Below are 13958 nucleotides of genomic sequence, written 5' to 3'. Positions count from 1 at the left end.
GCTTGGAGGTGAAAGCCATCCGGTGGTTAGGAGACATCTGGGCAATAGGACATAGGGGTCAGGAACTCAGCAGGGCTTTCAGGCAGGATGTGGAGACAGGAGTGGAGTCTTAAGGGTGTATGATGGGAGCCTCACTGAAGGAAGAGCTGACTGGGACCCAGGCCCAGTCTGATCCCAGAGCCCTCTGCAGCCTTCTACTATGACAGCTGAGAGTGACCTGTGGACAGGACATCCTAAACCGTGAAGAAGGATGAGGTGGCTTCCCAGAGAGTGTGGCATGAAAAGAGGGGAGAGGATTGGGCCTTGAGGAACTTCAACTGTAGATGCAGTAGAAGCCAGGAACATCCCCAGATGCAAGGCCACAGAAAGCTCAATGTCAGAAGCCAAGAATGCCCCTCCAGAAAGGGGAAGTTGTCCAGTGCCGCAGAGAGGCAAAGTAAGGGCAGGACTGAGCCTCCTTTGCTTTAGTAACAAGAAGGTCATTGGTGATGTTTGGGGCAGGGGGACAAGAAGCAACTGCTGTATGGGGAGGGGAGGAGGTGGTGACAGTGACTGGGGGTGCCTCATTTTATTTTTTATTTTTCTTTTATCCCCACCCCAGGACTTTTTCTCCATTGCTTTTCAGAGAGAGTGGAAGGGGGAGAGAGAAAGAGAGAAAAAACTTGGATGTGAGAGAGACACATCTATTGGTTGCCTCCTGCCCGGGCCCCTACCAGGGCTGGGGGTTGAACTTGCAACTGAGGTACATGCCCTTGGCCGGAATAGAACCCAGGACCCTTCAGTCTGAAGGCCAACACTCTAACCACTGAGCAAAACTGGCTACAGTGGGGACCCCTCATTTTAGAAGCTTGTGTGTGGCAGGGTAGGGATGGGCAGGTTGGGGGAGGAAAGGCAGGAGAGGGAGGAAATGCAGGGATGAGCAATGGGAGGCCTGGGTGGGAAGGGACCAGGAGGCTCTGGTCCAGGCCCTGTGCCATCATGAGAGGAGACTAGGGACTCTACGTGAAGATGAGCAGCCACAGGCGCACTCTGCCTTTGCCCCTGCAGTCTGGGAATGGCCCCATGGACACCTGCAGGCCCGAAATCCTAAGATCCTTCAATAGGTGTCAGAATGTTTACTGCAGGTGCTGCGCCCCACCTAGCCAAGTGTTCCACCCAGGTAGTGGGTGCCACCCCACCTGATGCTACCTGTCCCCTGTCTACTGTGAGGCCCTGAGACCCATCGCCTGTCCCTAAGGAGGGGCCTCAGGCAGTCCTTGACACACACACACACACACACACACACCCCAGGGACATGGTGCAGTTTGAAGGCCCTGTTATCACAGTGACACTAGGAGAAGGCAGGACAAGTGGTGGCCTCTCAGACAGAAATGGTCTGGCACCTGGACTGAGATGCTTGTGGTGTCATTTCCCAAGGGCCCAGAGAGGAGGGGCAGACTCAGAGGAGAGCGGCATATGCTTTAGGATGGGCTTGTAGGAAGTGCCCAGGTGATAGATTAGATGTGCCCACAATTTGCTGGTGCCTTGCAGTCCTCCCATGTAGGCCTGGCCAATACCAGGCCTTGCCAGTTCCAGTAAGTCCAATAGGGTGCTATTTAGCCAGGCTAGGCACTCCCGAAGCAGATGTAACAGCTATGGTGGGCCTCAGACCTCCAAGCCCTGAAAAACTTGTGGGAGAGACAACCAACCTGTCCACCTCCAGGGCCCAGCTGGAGTGGCATCCCTGGGCTCCTGGGGACTCGATCCCCTTCCCGCCCTGCCCACAAACTCCTCTGGGGTAACCAAATGGCTCTGGCATTCCTCACTCCTTGCCCTCTTCTGCCCTTACTCTCCAGCTTTTTCTTCCACTTCACTGCTCAATTCTCTGGCTCCTTTGCTGGTTCTTCCTCCTTCACACACGCACCCCACCTTTTAATATTGGGGGCTCTAGGGCTCTGTCCCTGGAGACCTTCTCTTCTCTCTCTCTCTCTGTATCACTCCCCAGGGGGGCTTGTCCACCTTCACTTCCATGTCCATGACTCATCCCGGCCCTCTCTCCTGAGCTTCAGGCTACATCTCTAGGGTGTGATTCTGAGACAGCTCCTGGCTCTCCTGCAGACACCTCATTCATTCCTTTAGCATACCCTCACTGAGTGCCTGCCATGTCCCAAATGCTGGCAACACTAGAACTGGAAGATACAGTTCCTTCCCTCTTGGCACCCACACTGGCCTGTCTCAGTGAATGAATAGACCACTCAGCCATGCTTTTAACGACAGGCAGCTAGAGGCCACTCTATATGTTTGCTTCTCCCAACTCTCCCTTCTCATAGGCAATCAAGCAACAGTATTTTTCTAATAGTCCCGAGCAGTTGCTTTGTAGATGCTCCAGGATCTGGATTTGCTTTATTCCTCCTTAGATTCAGCTTAAGCATTGTGATGAGAGTGCCTCCAGGGGAATGCTGTGTCTTTCCCCTTCCCCACATCCTCAGCATCAAGGGGTACTCAAGGTCAGGCTGTCCTACTGTTAGGGAGGCTCAGTCACGTGGACAACGTGGTGGCTACCTGGTCTCTCTGTTGCAAAGTTGTATTTTCCCTTCCTAATGCACAAATGATCTGGGGTAAAACCTTGAGACCCTGTAAATATCCTGTTCCCCAACAACCTTTATCTAATGGTTTACCACCCAAGGATGATTCTTTTAAAAAATAAAAAGTCTATTGCTTTCAGAGAGAGGAAGGGAGAGGGACAAAGAGAGATAGAAACATCAATGATCAGAGTCATTGATGGGCTGCCTCCTGCACGCCCCCTACTGGGGATGGGGCCTGAAACCCAGGCATGCGCCCTGACCAGGAATTGAACCTTGATCTCCTGGGTCATAGATCGATGCTCCACCGCTGAGCCACGCCAGCCAGGCTCAAGGATGATTCTTGCCTGAATAAATTGCATTGGTGGCTGCAAAATGGTGGTTTTTCTGATGCTTGCTTTCTTTTTACAATTATTAGTTGGCATTTCTCCTTTTCCCCTGCTCTTTTCACAATTATCAGAGTGTATGCATTGTTTTTATTTATTCAACAACTTAGAATCTAAGAGTGTCATTTCTGGGGGTAACTTTTATTGGGCTATAGCATGCATAAAGTAATGTGCATAAATCATCACTATACAGCTCAATGGAGTTTTTTAAAATTTATCTTTATCGTTGAAAGTATTATAGATGTCTTCCCTTTTTTTCCCCACTGACCCCTTCTACCCCGCCCCCACCCACCTCCCCAGGCCTTCATCACACTATTCTCTGTGTCCATGGGTTATGCATATATACATATAAATTCTTTGGTTAATCTTTGATGGATTTTGCTTTGTTTTTGTTTTTTTCCTCACTCAAAGATATTTTTTTCCATTGCTTTTCAGAGAGAGTGGATGGTGGAGAGAGAGAAACATCGATGTGAGAGACACATCGATTGGTTGCCTCCAGCACAGGTACATACCCTTGGCCGGAATTGAACCTCGGACCCTTCAGTCTGCAGGCTGATACTCTAACCATTGAGCCAAACCGGCCAGGGCTCTTTGACAGATTTTTATTTTATTTTAAAAATTTTTTTAAAAATACATCTTTATTGATTTCAGAGAGAGGAAGGAAGAGGGAGAGAGAGATAGCATCATCAATCATGAGAGAGTCATTGATCGGCTGCCTCCTGGATGCCCCATACTAGGGATGGAGTCTGCAACCCAGGAATGTGCCCTGCCCAGGAACTGAACTGTGATCTCCTGGATCCTAGGTCGATGCTCAACTGCTGAGCCACACCAGCCTGGCTCTCCAACAGATTTTTAAAGTGAATACATCCATGTACTGTATCTGCCTCCTCCAGATAAAAATGTAGAATATTGCCAACATTCCAGCACCTTCTCTGGTGCCCCTTCTGGTCATACTCCTCTCAAAAAGGTTTAATATCCTTTTTTTTTCTTTTTTTATCCTCACTCAAGGATATTTTTTCCTTTGTTTTTTTTCAGAGAGAGTGGAAGGAAGAGAGAGACACATCAACTGGCTGCCTCCCACACAGACCTTGCCCTGGGGAAAGCCTTAACCAAAGTACGTGCCCTTGGCTGGAATCGAACTTGGGACCATTCAATCCACAGGCTGACACTCTAACCACTGAGCCAAACCAGTTAGGGTAGGTTTAATATCCTTTTGGGTGCTCAAATTTTTCTAGCTTTGGTTCTTTCCTGTTGACTCCTGCATCCCTTTGACATGCCTCATGCTTTTGCTTTCCAAACACTTCCTTCCTGTTACTACAAGGTTCTCCAGGCTCATCTTGTATTTCTTCCTGCCCTAGCCCTAGAATTAGACATTCCTCCCAAAAGCTCCAATTCTTTTTAGTGGAAAATAGTATCGAGAAACCATAGTCTGGGCTCAGGGTGTGTTCATTTCTACTGGGGTGCCAGACTCTTTCACTGGACAAAAATAGGAAAGACTTTTTTTTGTTAATCCTCACCTGAGAACATTTTTCCCCATTGATTTTTAGAGAAAGTGGAAGGGCAGGAAGGAGGGGGAGAGAGAGAGAGAGAGATCGATGTGAGAAAGACACATCCATTGGTTGCCTCCTGCACTCTCCCCTACCGGGTGAGGGATTGAACCTGCAACTCAGGTACGTGCCCTTGACTGAGGATCAAACCTAGGAATTTAACCCCGAGACCGTTTGGTGTGTGGTCCAACACGCTAACCAATGAACCACACTGGCCAGGCTTAGGAAAGATATTTTTAAGAGTTTATACTGCAATCCCCAATTTCTAACCAGCATCACAGTTCTTTGTCACCTTCCCTTATTCCACAGTGAGAATTCTCATTCCTGGCACTATTGAAATATTTACTCGTTTGCTCCGCCAGATAGAGTCTGTCTTAAAGTACACCCAAAATAGCTTCACAGTCAACTCATCACTACCATTGCTGACAACAAACATCCTAAGAATAAAGCCAGTGCCTTTTGTCCTAATATTATGTCCCATGAAGGGAGTATAGAAAGCTAAGTTTAAAAGGCATCTGGGAAGAAACAGGATGGCAGCATAGGTAACAGCTGCACCCACTGCCTCCTGCAACCACATCAAAATTACAACTAACATACAGAACCACCATCACTCAGAAACTCTAAATTTAGCTGAACAGAAGCTCTACAACCAGGGAACTGAAGAAGCAGCAAGACCAGTAGGAGGGGTGGAGACGCGGGTGGATTGGGGCTGGATCTTGGAGATAGTGTGGCCGCAGGCCCACACCGGAGCCGCAGTTGAAACCCAAGAGGGACATCCCCCGGTGAAGGTTTCCCGGAGGAGTGAGCGGTCCCAGCCCCACATCAGGCCCCCAGCCCAGGGCTACAGGGCTGGGAAGAGAAGTTCTCACAACTTTGGGCTATAAAAACTAGCGGGGACTGTTGCTGAGGATCGCAGAGGCTGCAGGAGCCCCAACAGCTCCTCTTAAAGGGCCCGCGCACGGACTCACTCGGACGCGATCCCTCTGAGCCCAGCGCCGGGCAGCAGACTGAAAGGAACCTGGGACACTTGGGGAAGAACTAACCTGCCTGAAATTGGGGCGAGAGGTGGAGGGGCAGCGTTCTCCCAGACAAAAGAGCTGGCAGAGGCCATTGCTCCAGTGGCGAGCCCTCCCACACAGCTGGTGGGCAGGTGCCCTATTTGAATCGCCAGCACCTGACTCACGCCTTTGGCCCCACCCCATGATTCCCGGAGGCCACGCCTCTCCCCACCTGCAAGCTCATCCAGGCCATTTCCAGTGGCTTTTCTGTGCAAGTGGCCTCTCAAGCCTCATGCTTAGGACTTTCCTAAAATCTCTCAAACAAGCAGCAGTGTGCCCTATATGGCTTCGTAAGTGGCCCCAGGCCTGGCACTAGCAGCAGCCTGCATTGACTCATAGCTTGGCCTCTCCTGGACAACACCAAGCACAGCACAAGTAGCAGCCAACTATGGTTTGCTGTATAGCTCATGCTGGGTGGCCCTGGGGAAGGCACTGGCAGAAGCTGACTTTGCACCTCCCGGGAGGCCCCAGAGACAGTGCAACTGATGGTCAGACTCGACCACGCTGGATTACAACCCTACCACATCCATGACTGACACACTCAAGGGGTACAATTGGTGAACACCAAAGCTCCTGCTCCATAGGAGTGTCTCCAGCACAGCAGCTCTTTGGCTGTAGTTGCAACTGGTCTTCACAGCCGATTGGCCTTGGGGTCAATTCCTCCCAGGGAAGCCAACAGCAACCAAGGCTCAATTACAACAGGACAGCGCACACTGCCCACAGGGGAGCACCTAGAAGGCCCAGCTCAGGTGACTGGGGAGGCTGAGCCACTGGACCCTACAAGACACCTACTACACAAAGCCACTCTACAAATTCCAGGAGACATAGCAATTCTACCTAATACATAGAAACAAACACCTGGGAGCAGCCAAAATGTGGAGGCAAAGAATCATGTCACAAAGGAAAGAACAGAAGAAATCTCTAGAAAAAGAACTAAATGAAATAGAACCAAGCAAGCTAACAGATACAGAGTTCAGAATTTTGGTTATAAGGATGCTCAACCATATTAATAAGACTATTACGAAAACAAGTGAGACCATCAATGACCTAATAAAATATCTATCAGAAATGAAGGCTACATGAATTGAAATGGAGAATAATTTATAGGGAATCAACAGTAGAGGACGCTGAGAATCAAATCAGCAACGTAGAACACGAGGAAACAAAAAACACCCAACCAGAAGAGCAAAAAGAAAAATGAATCCAGAAATATGAGGATAGTATAAGGAGCCTCTGGGACAACTTCAAGAGGCCCAACATTGGTATTATTGGGATGTCAGAAGGAGAAGAAAGAGAGCAAGAAATTGAAAACGTATTTGAAAAAATGACAGAAAACTTCCCCTGCCTGGGGAAAGAAATAGACTTACAAGTCCAGGAAGCACAGAGGGTCCCAAACAAGAGGAACCCAAAGAGGCCCACAGCAAGACACATCATAATTAAAAGGCCAAAGGTTAAAGACAACAAGAGAAACTTAAAAGCAGCATGAGAAAAGCAATTACTTACCTACAAAAGAGCACCCATATGACTGTCAGCTGATTTCTCAACAGAAACCTTGCAGGCCAGAAGGGAGTGGCAAGAAATACTCAAAGTGATGAAAAGCAAGAACCTACAACCAAGATTGCTCTACCCAGCAAAGCTATCATTTTGAACTGAAGGTCAGATAAAGAGCTTCTCAGAAAAGGAAAAGCTAAAGGAGTTCATCACCACCAGACCAGCACTACAGGAAATGTTGAAGGATCTCCTTTAAGAAGAAGCTAATGAACAAAATAATCGGACAAACTAAATGGATCCAGAGACATTGACGCAGGCAACAGATGATCATATTTCAGAGGAAAGAGGGAAGAGGGAAGAGGGAAGAGGGAAGAGGGAAGAGGGAAGAGGGAAGGGGGGTGGAAGGTGGAAGGAGATTAACCAAAGAATTTATATGCATATCTGCATAACCCATGGACACGGACAATGACTGGGTGAAGGCCTGGAGAGGGGTGGGAGCGAGGTGGAGGGGGTCAACTGGGGGGGGATGGGACACCTGTAGTGCTTTCAACAATAAAGATAAATTTTTTTAAAAAGCACCTGAATGATTTTCTCTGTGTGGTTTTGTTATAAATTATATATGCAGTTAGACTTACTTATTTTTGTTCCTATTCAATTTTAGCATTTGCCTTTTTCACTCTTTTAAATATATTTTTGGACATTTAAAATACTTACAATACTTCAAAGTCAAAACTACACAAAAGTATATTCCAAGAAATCCTGTACTCATGTCAGCCTCCTATAGGTGACCATTTTCATCAGTTTTGAGTTTCTCCTTCCTGTGTTTTTTTTTCCAATACGTATGTGTATCTGTGAGTGTGTGTTCTTTGCACTCTGCTTTTTTTTTTTTATCCTCACCTGAGGATTTTTTTTTTTCTATTGCTTTTCAGAGAGAGTGGGAGGGAGGGGGGGAAGAGAGAGAGAAACATCGATGTGAGAGAGACACATCGATTGGTTGCCTCCCACACGCACCCCGACCCCGCCAGGGATAGAACCTGCAACCGAAGTAGGTGCCCTTGGCTGGAATCAAGGCTGGGACCCTTCAGTCCACAGGTGGACCTCTAACCACTGAGCCAAACCGGCTAGGGCTGCACTCTGCTTTTTTCACATAACAGTGTATCCTAGAAATCATCTCATTTTTTAAAAAAATATATCTATTGATTTCAGAGAGAGGAAAGGAGAGGGAGAGAGAGAGATAGAAACATCAATGATGAGAGAGTCATTGAACGGCTGCCCCCTGCATGCCTCCAACTGGGGATTGAGCCTGCAACCCGGGCATGTGCCCTGACCGGGAATCGAACCGTGATCTCTTGGATCCTAAGTCCATGCTCAACTGCTGAGCCATGCCTGGCCAGGTTCATCTCATTTTTTATTAGAGATTTTCATTTATTTTTACTGCTACTTAGGATTATTATATGAATGTACCATAGTTTATTTCACCAATTCTCTGCTGATGGACATGTGCATTGTGTCCAATAACTTTATGTTACCAATTATGTTACGGCAGGTAACTTTGTGCAAGTTTTTTTATATTTGTGAAGTAAGTTCCTACATGGGGGTTGCTCGTCCAAGACAGTGATCCATAATACTTTGTTTCATTCAACAAGAAACAAACAGCCCTGGCCCATATGCTCAGTGGTTAGAGCATTGGCCTGTGTACTGAAGGGTCTCAGGTTTGATTCCTGGTCAAGGTCATGTACCTCAGTTCGCTCCCTGCCCCGAGTCGGTGCACGCATGGGAGGCAACCAGTCCATGTCTCTCTCATATGGATGTTTCTCTCTCTCCCCTCACTTCCTCCCTCTCTTCTACTCCCTCCCTTCTACTCTCTCTGAAAAAGCAATGGAAAAAATATCCTCTATCCTCAGGTGAGGATTAATGAAAAAAAAAATGTTGGCCCTGGTTGAGTATTGACCCATGAACCAGGAGATCACCGTTCGATTCCCGTTCAGGGCACCTGCCCTGGTTTCGGGCTCGATCCCCAGGAGGGGGCATGCAGGGGGCAATGATGTTTCTCTCATCGATGTTTCTCTCTATCCCTCTCCCTTCCTCTCTCTCTCTAAAAATCAATTTAAAAATATATAAAATAATATATAAAAAGTGTTGGTATATTGAGATAAAGAAAACGTATAATCTAAAAAAAAGGAACAAACGACCTACTCTATAAACTGCACTGCGCAAGAAAAAGGTACCAGAGATGATATATTAACAATATATAAATGAACAAAACAAGATTATAATTTCAGACTATTAGAAATGCTATGCAGCAAATTAAAATGGGCAAATGTGATGAAGCATGCCTGGGGGTAGTATGTTAGACTGGTGATCCAGACATCCTCTCAGAGGCGACATTGTAGTCAAGATCCTAACGACAAGAAGGAGTCAGCTGTGGGAAAGTTTGGGGACAGTCTTCCAAATAGAAGAGTAAGTGCAAAGGGTTGGGGGCAGGTCACCCAAGGCTTTTATAAGTTACAGGAAAGAGTTTGGATTTGATCCCAAGGGAAATGGTAAATTGTTTTAAGATTTTAAGCAGAGCTGTGATATGATGTGATTTATATTAAAAATTAAGACCTTGCACTAGCCAGTTTGGCTCAGTGGTTAGAGCATTGGCCAGTGGAGTAAAGGGCCGCAGGTTCGATTACGACCAAAGGCACAGCACGTCCCTTGGGTGCAGGTTCGATCCCTGGCCCCTGTTGGCACATGAGTGGGAGTTGACCAACTGATGTTTCTCTCTCACATCGATGTTTCTCCCCACCTCCCCACTCTCTCTGAAAAGAAATGGAAAAAAATCCTTGGGTGAGGATTAAAAAAAAAAAAATTAAGACCTGATTCTGCTGTGTGGAGAACAGGCTCTAGAGGAGCAAGTGGAGAAGAAAACCAGGTAGGAAGCTGTGGAAGGAGTTCAAGGAGAGATGGCAGCTCCCACTGGAGACTAGCAATGAAGAGGGAGAGAAGTGGGCTGATTAGGCTCTGTTTTAAGGGAAGATCCTACAGGATTTAATAATACAGTCCAGCTTTATGTCTTTCCTTATGATTACAAGGAGGAAAATAGAAAAGTAGCATGACAATTACCATCAGAAATTTCATGTCACTTTAAAAACTTATTTTTGATTAAAAATATCATATAAGGTCACTGTAAAAAATATTCGTGAAAACACAAAAAGGAAGTTATCCACAATGCCATCACACACAGATAACAAGCACTTACTTTTTTGGTCTATTGTTCTAGGATTTCAATGTATGTATACAGTAACTTACTAATGGGGATTTCAGTGATTTTAGTTTTGCATTCTGATTTTTCACATACGACATTAGCCCGGCTCCCACTCCCACTACTTTATCTCAGGTCCTATCGTCTCCTTCCTTGCCTCTGTGCAGGTCTCCCTGCTGGCAGGTTTGACCTTCACACTGCCCACTTCGTGGTCATTTTAAAAGACAAATATGAAAAAAAGGCAAATACGATTGGCTCGTCGCCCCCTTTAAAGCCCCTTTGGTTTCTCTATCTGCACCGGCGATGCGGACAGAGCAGAGCAGTAGCTCTGTGGGCTATTCGACCCTACCTCCCTGCACAAATCACTGCAAGAACGTTGAGAGACATTTCTTGGGGACTTTGGGTCCAGGGAAGGGACAGGTTGGGAAACTAGCCCACGCGTCTGGTGGCCTCACATGACGTAGAGGGGAAGTGGGGACGGGTTTGCGCAGGGGCTCCAGGGTCGCATGTCGTTCTAAGGGGCCGAACTCCATGAGGGAGCTCTCACTGGCAGCGCGGGCTGGGTGCGAACCAGTCTCCCGCCCAAGCAAACTGCGGCGGGGGCGGGGGATTCTACGCAGGAGCTCCGAGGACCCCAGTTTAACTGCGTGTAAGGGGCGGAGCTTCGTGAGGCAGTGCCGCCGTGGGGTCTCCCGAGCCTGCGGGCAGCAGGGCCAGCTTGGTGGGACCTGACCCCACAACTGGCGGCCTCACTAGGCCTGCGGGGCGGAGTCAGCGCGATGGGGCGGAGCCTGTGGAGATGGCGGATGGTTAGAACCGCGCTCCGGGGGCGGGGTCGAAGGCGGAGCGAGGCAGACACGCTCGCCGCAGACGTAGGCCTCACCCGACCCCCTGGCCAGGATGGACCGGATGGCTGCTGCAGCCTTGGCGACGCGGGTGCGGCGGCCACTGCAACCCGCGGAGCTCCGCGTGTTGCGGCAGCAGAGCATGCTTTAGGGCGGCGGGGAAATGCCGCACTCAGGGCCAGGAGGCTGGGAAATCGACTACATATATTGTATCCTACCCGAGGGACAGCGGGGAATACGCTCGGGGCTGTCCTTGGGACGGCTGTACCGTGTGCAGAGGGACGGACAGGTCGGGGCCAAAAGAGGAGCAGAGGGGACCTGGTGCCGGTTGGATGTGTAAGAGCCAGGGGCAGTCTGGAGGGGAAGAAATGAGAGCAGGGTGATAACGGGGTGGCTGGTGGGAATTAGGGCCAGGAGTGCTCTGGAGGGGTTGGGGGAAGGCAGTCCCGGAGGGGTTGAGACTACTCAAGGGGGCGGGGCAGTAGGTGGCAGGGTCAGTCTCCACCAAGGGGCGCTCTATTGCAGATGCCGAGACACTCAGGGCTTAGGCCTAGGGGAGGGACTTGGTGCGATCTAAGGGGGTGTTGTAATGGAGACCGCAAGAGGTTCAGTGTAATGCCTGAGGGGCAGAGCAAGGAAGAGACACCACACCTGATTTGATTTTCTTTCTTCCCCTCACGTTCAGCTCCTGGATAGCTGAAGATTCTCGCCTCCTCCGAACTTCCATCATCAACTTTCTCGACCAGCTTTCCCTGGTGATTCAGACCATGCAGCACTTTGGGCCCCCTCTTTCCCGCTAAGCCTGGGTTAGGAAAAGGGGGCTGAGACCCAACCTTGTATCCGGTCCTAGGCCGTAGATCCTTCCCATGGCAATGATTCCTGCAGTAGCTGCCACTTTATTATGGGGCCCTAATCTTTTGCCTGTACTGGCCCTTGGGCATTTGTGGTCCACTTGCTTTGTTTGGTGCTTAAGTGTTTGTCACTGCAGCAAATAAAACTGAGATACTATTCCATTTCTGAGTTTCTTTTCAACTACAGCACCTCCTAATAGTCTTACCTTTGTTCCAGGGTTGGAGGGGAGGTCTGGGAATCATATATTCAAACACTAGAAGGAAGTTGAAGACAATTTAGGAAATGGAAAATGGGTCCTGTCATTCAGTATTAACTACTGTGAACATTTTGGAATCTTCCTTAGTTTTTTTTTTTTTAAATAAGTTTTTATTGATTTCAGAGAGAGGAAGGGAGAGATAGGAACATCAATGATGAGAGTCATTGACCGGCTGCCTCCTGCATGCCCCCTGCTGGGGATCGAGCCCACAACCCGGGCATGTGCCCTGACCAGGAATCAAACCTTGATCTCCTGGATCATAGGTTTATGCTCAACCGCTGAGCCACATCGGCCGGGCTTTCCTTAGTTTTATAGCTGCATTTATATAGTAAATGTATAACAATAACATAATGTATAATACTTTGCAAGGTTAGCATTTTTACTAATTTTTAAAAATTATTGATTTGAGAGAGAAAAAAACATCGATTTGTTGTTCCACTTATTTATGCATTAATTGGTTGCTTCTTTTATGTGCCCTGACTGGGGATCAAACCTTCAATCTTGGTGTATCAGGATGACACTCTAACCAGCTGAGCTACCTGGCCAGGGCTTTACCAATATTTTTCATCTAACATGAAGTTTTCCTCTTTCTAAAAATTCTTCAAAAGCATTATTGAATGGAGGCATAACAGATACATTATAATGTAATTATTGACCATTTTAATTATTTTCCACTTTTGTCCTATTATGTCAATGGAATTTTTTTATTTAATGTGTTTTTTATTGATTTCAGAGAGAGGGAAAAGGAGGAAGAGATAGAAACATTGATCAGCTGCCTCCTGCACACCCCTTACTGGGGATCAAACCTGCAACCCGGGCATGTGCCCTAACTTGGAATAGAACCAGCATGAGATGATGTTCAACTAAGCCACACCGGCCTGGCTGGAATTCTTGTATATAAATCTTTGCCTGAATGATTGTTTCCTTAAGATACATTCAAAGAGGTAGACTTACTGAGTTAAACATTTATAATTTATTTTATAAAGCTCTCATTTTACCATGCAAAATCGCACTACAGAAAATGTACCTCCTACCAGAATGCTGGTTTCCCCTTGTCACTGTTGGGTCTCCTTGGCAAATTTTATTTTAAAATTTCGTTTGCATGAGAAGAGCAAACAATCCCAAAATACTAAAATCAGAGCTTTGTGGGCTGACTGGCCTTGACTCAGGTCAGTGAAAATAGGTGCTGGGACAGTTGATTTAAGCCTTTCATTGGAAAGAGTGAGCTCCCTGTAAATTATATTGCAGCTCTTGCTAAACTCACTTATAGCAGCTCTTTTTATAGATGCCACTGGATTGTCTCCAAGATGATCATGTTTTCTTACAATAAAAGGTGGTTTTACTTCCTTTTCAATTTGAATGCCTTTTATTGGTTAATATATTTTCTCATTATGAGGTTATATTTTCCTGCTTCTCTGCATGCTGGGTAATTTTAGATTGGATGCCAGACATGATTTTCCTTTGGGTGTTGGATATCTTTGTAGTCCTAGACAAATTTTTTGAGCTTGTTCTGGATGCTGAATCTTTTAGAGATTTGCTGCGTGGGCCCTTTCAGTATAGGAGTCATTTTTTTCCACACTACTGAGGCAAGACCATTCTGAATGCCCTGCCCAATGCCTTCCAAACTGTGAGGTTTACCATCCTGGCTGGAGGGGACAGCCACTAGTCTCTGTCCTGCTTGAGCGCTGGGCATTAGTACCTTTCATCTGTTCAGG

Source organism: Miniopterus natalensis, chromosome X, assembly GCF_054644295.1.
Source record: "Miniopterus natalensis isolate mMinNat1 chromosome X, mMinNat1.hap1, whole genome shotgun sequence".
Classification (NCBI taxonomy): domain Eukaryota; kingdom Metazoa; phylum Chordata; class Mammalia; order Chiroptera; family Miniopteridae; genus Miniopterus; species Miniopterus natalensis.
The sequence above is the reverse complement of the archived record's forward strand: the minus strand, read 5'-3'. Positions refer to the sequence as shown.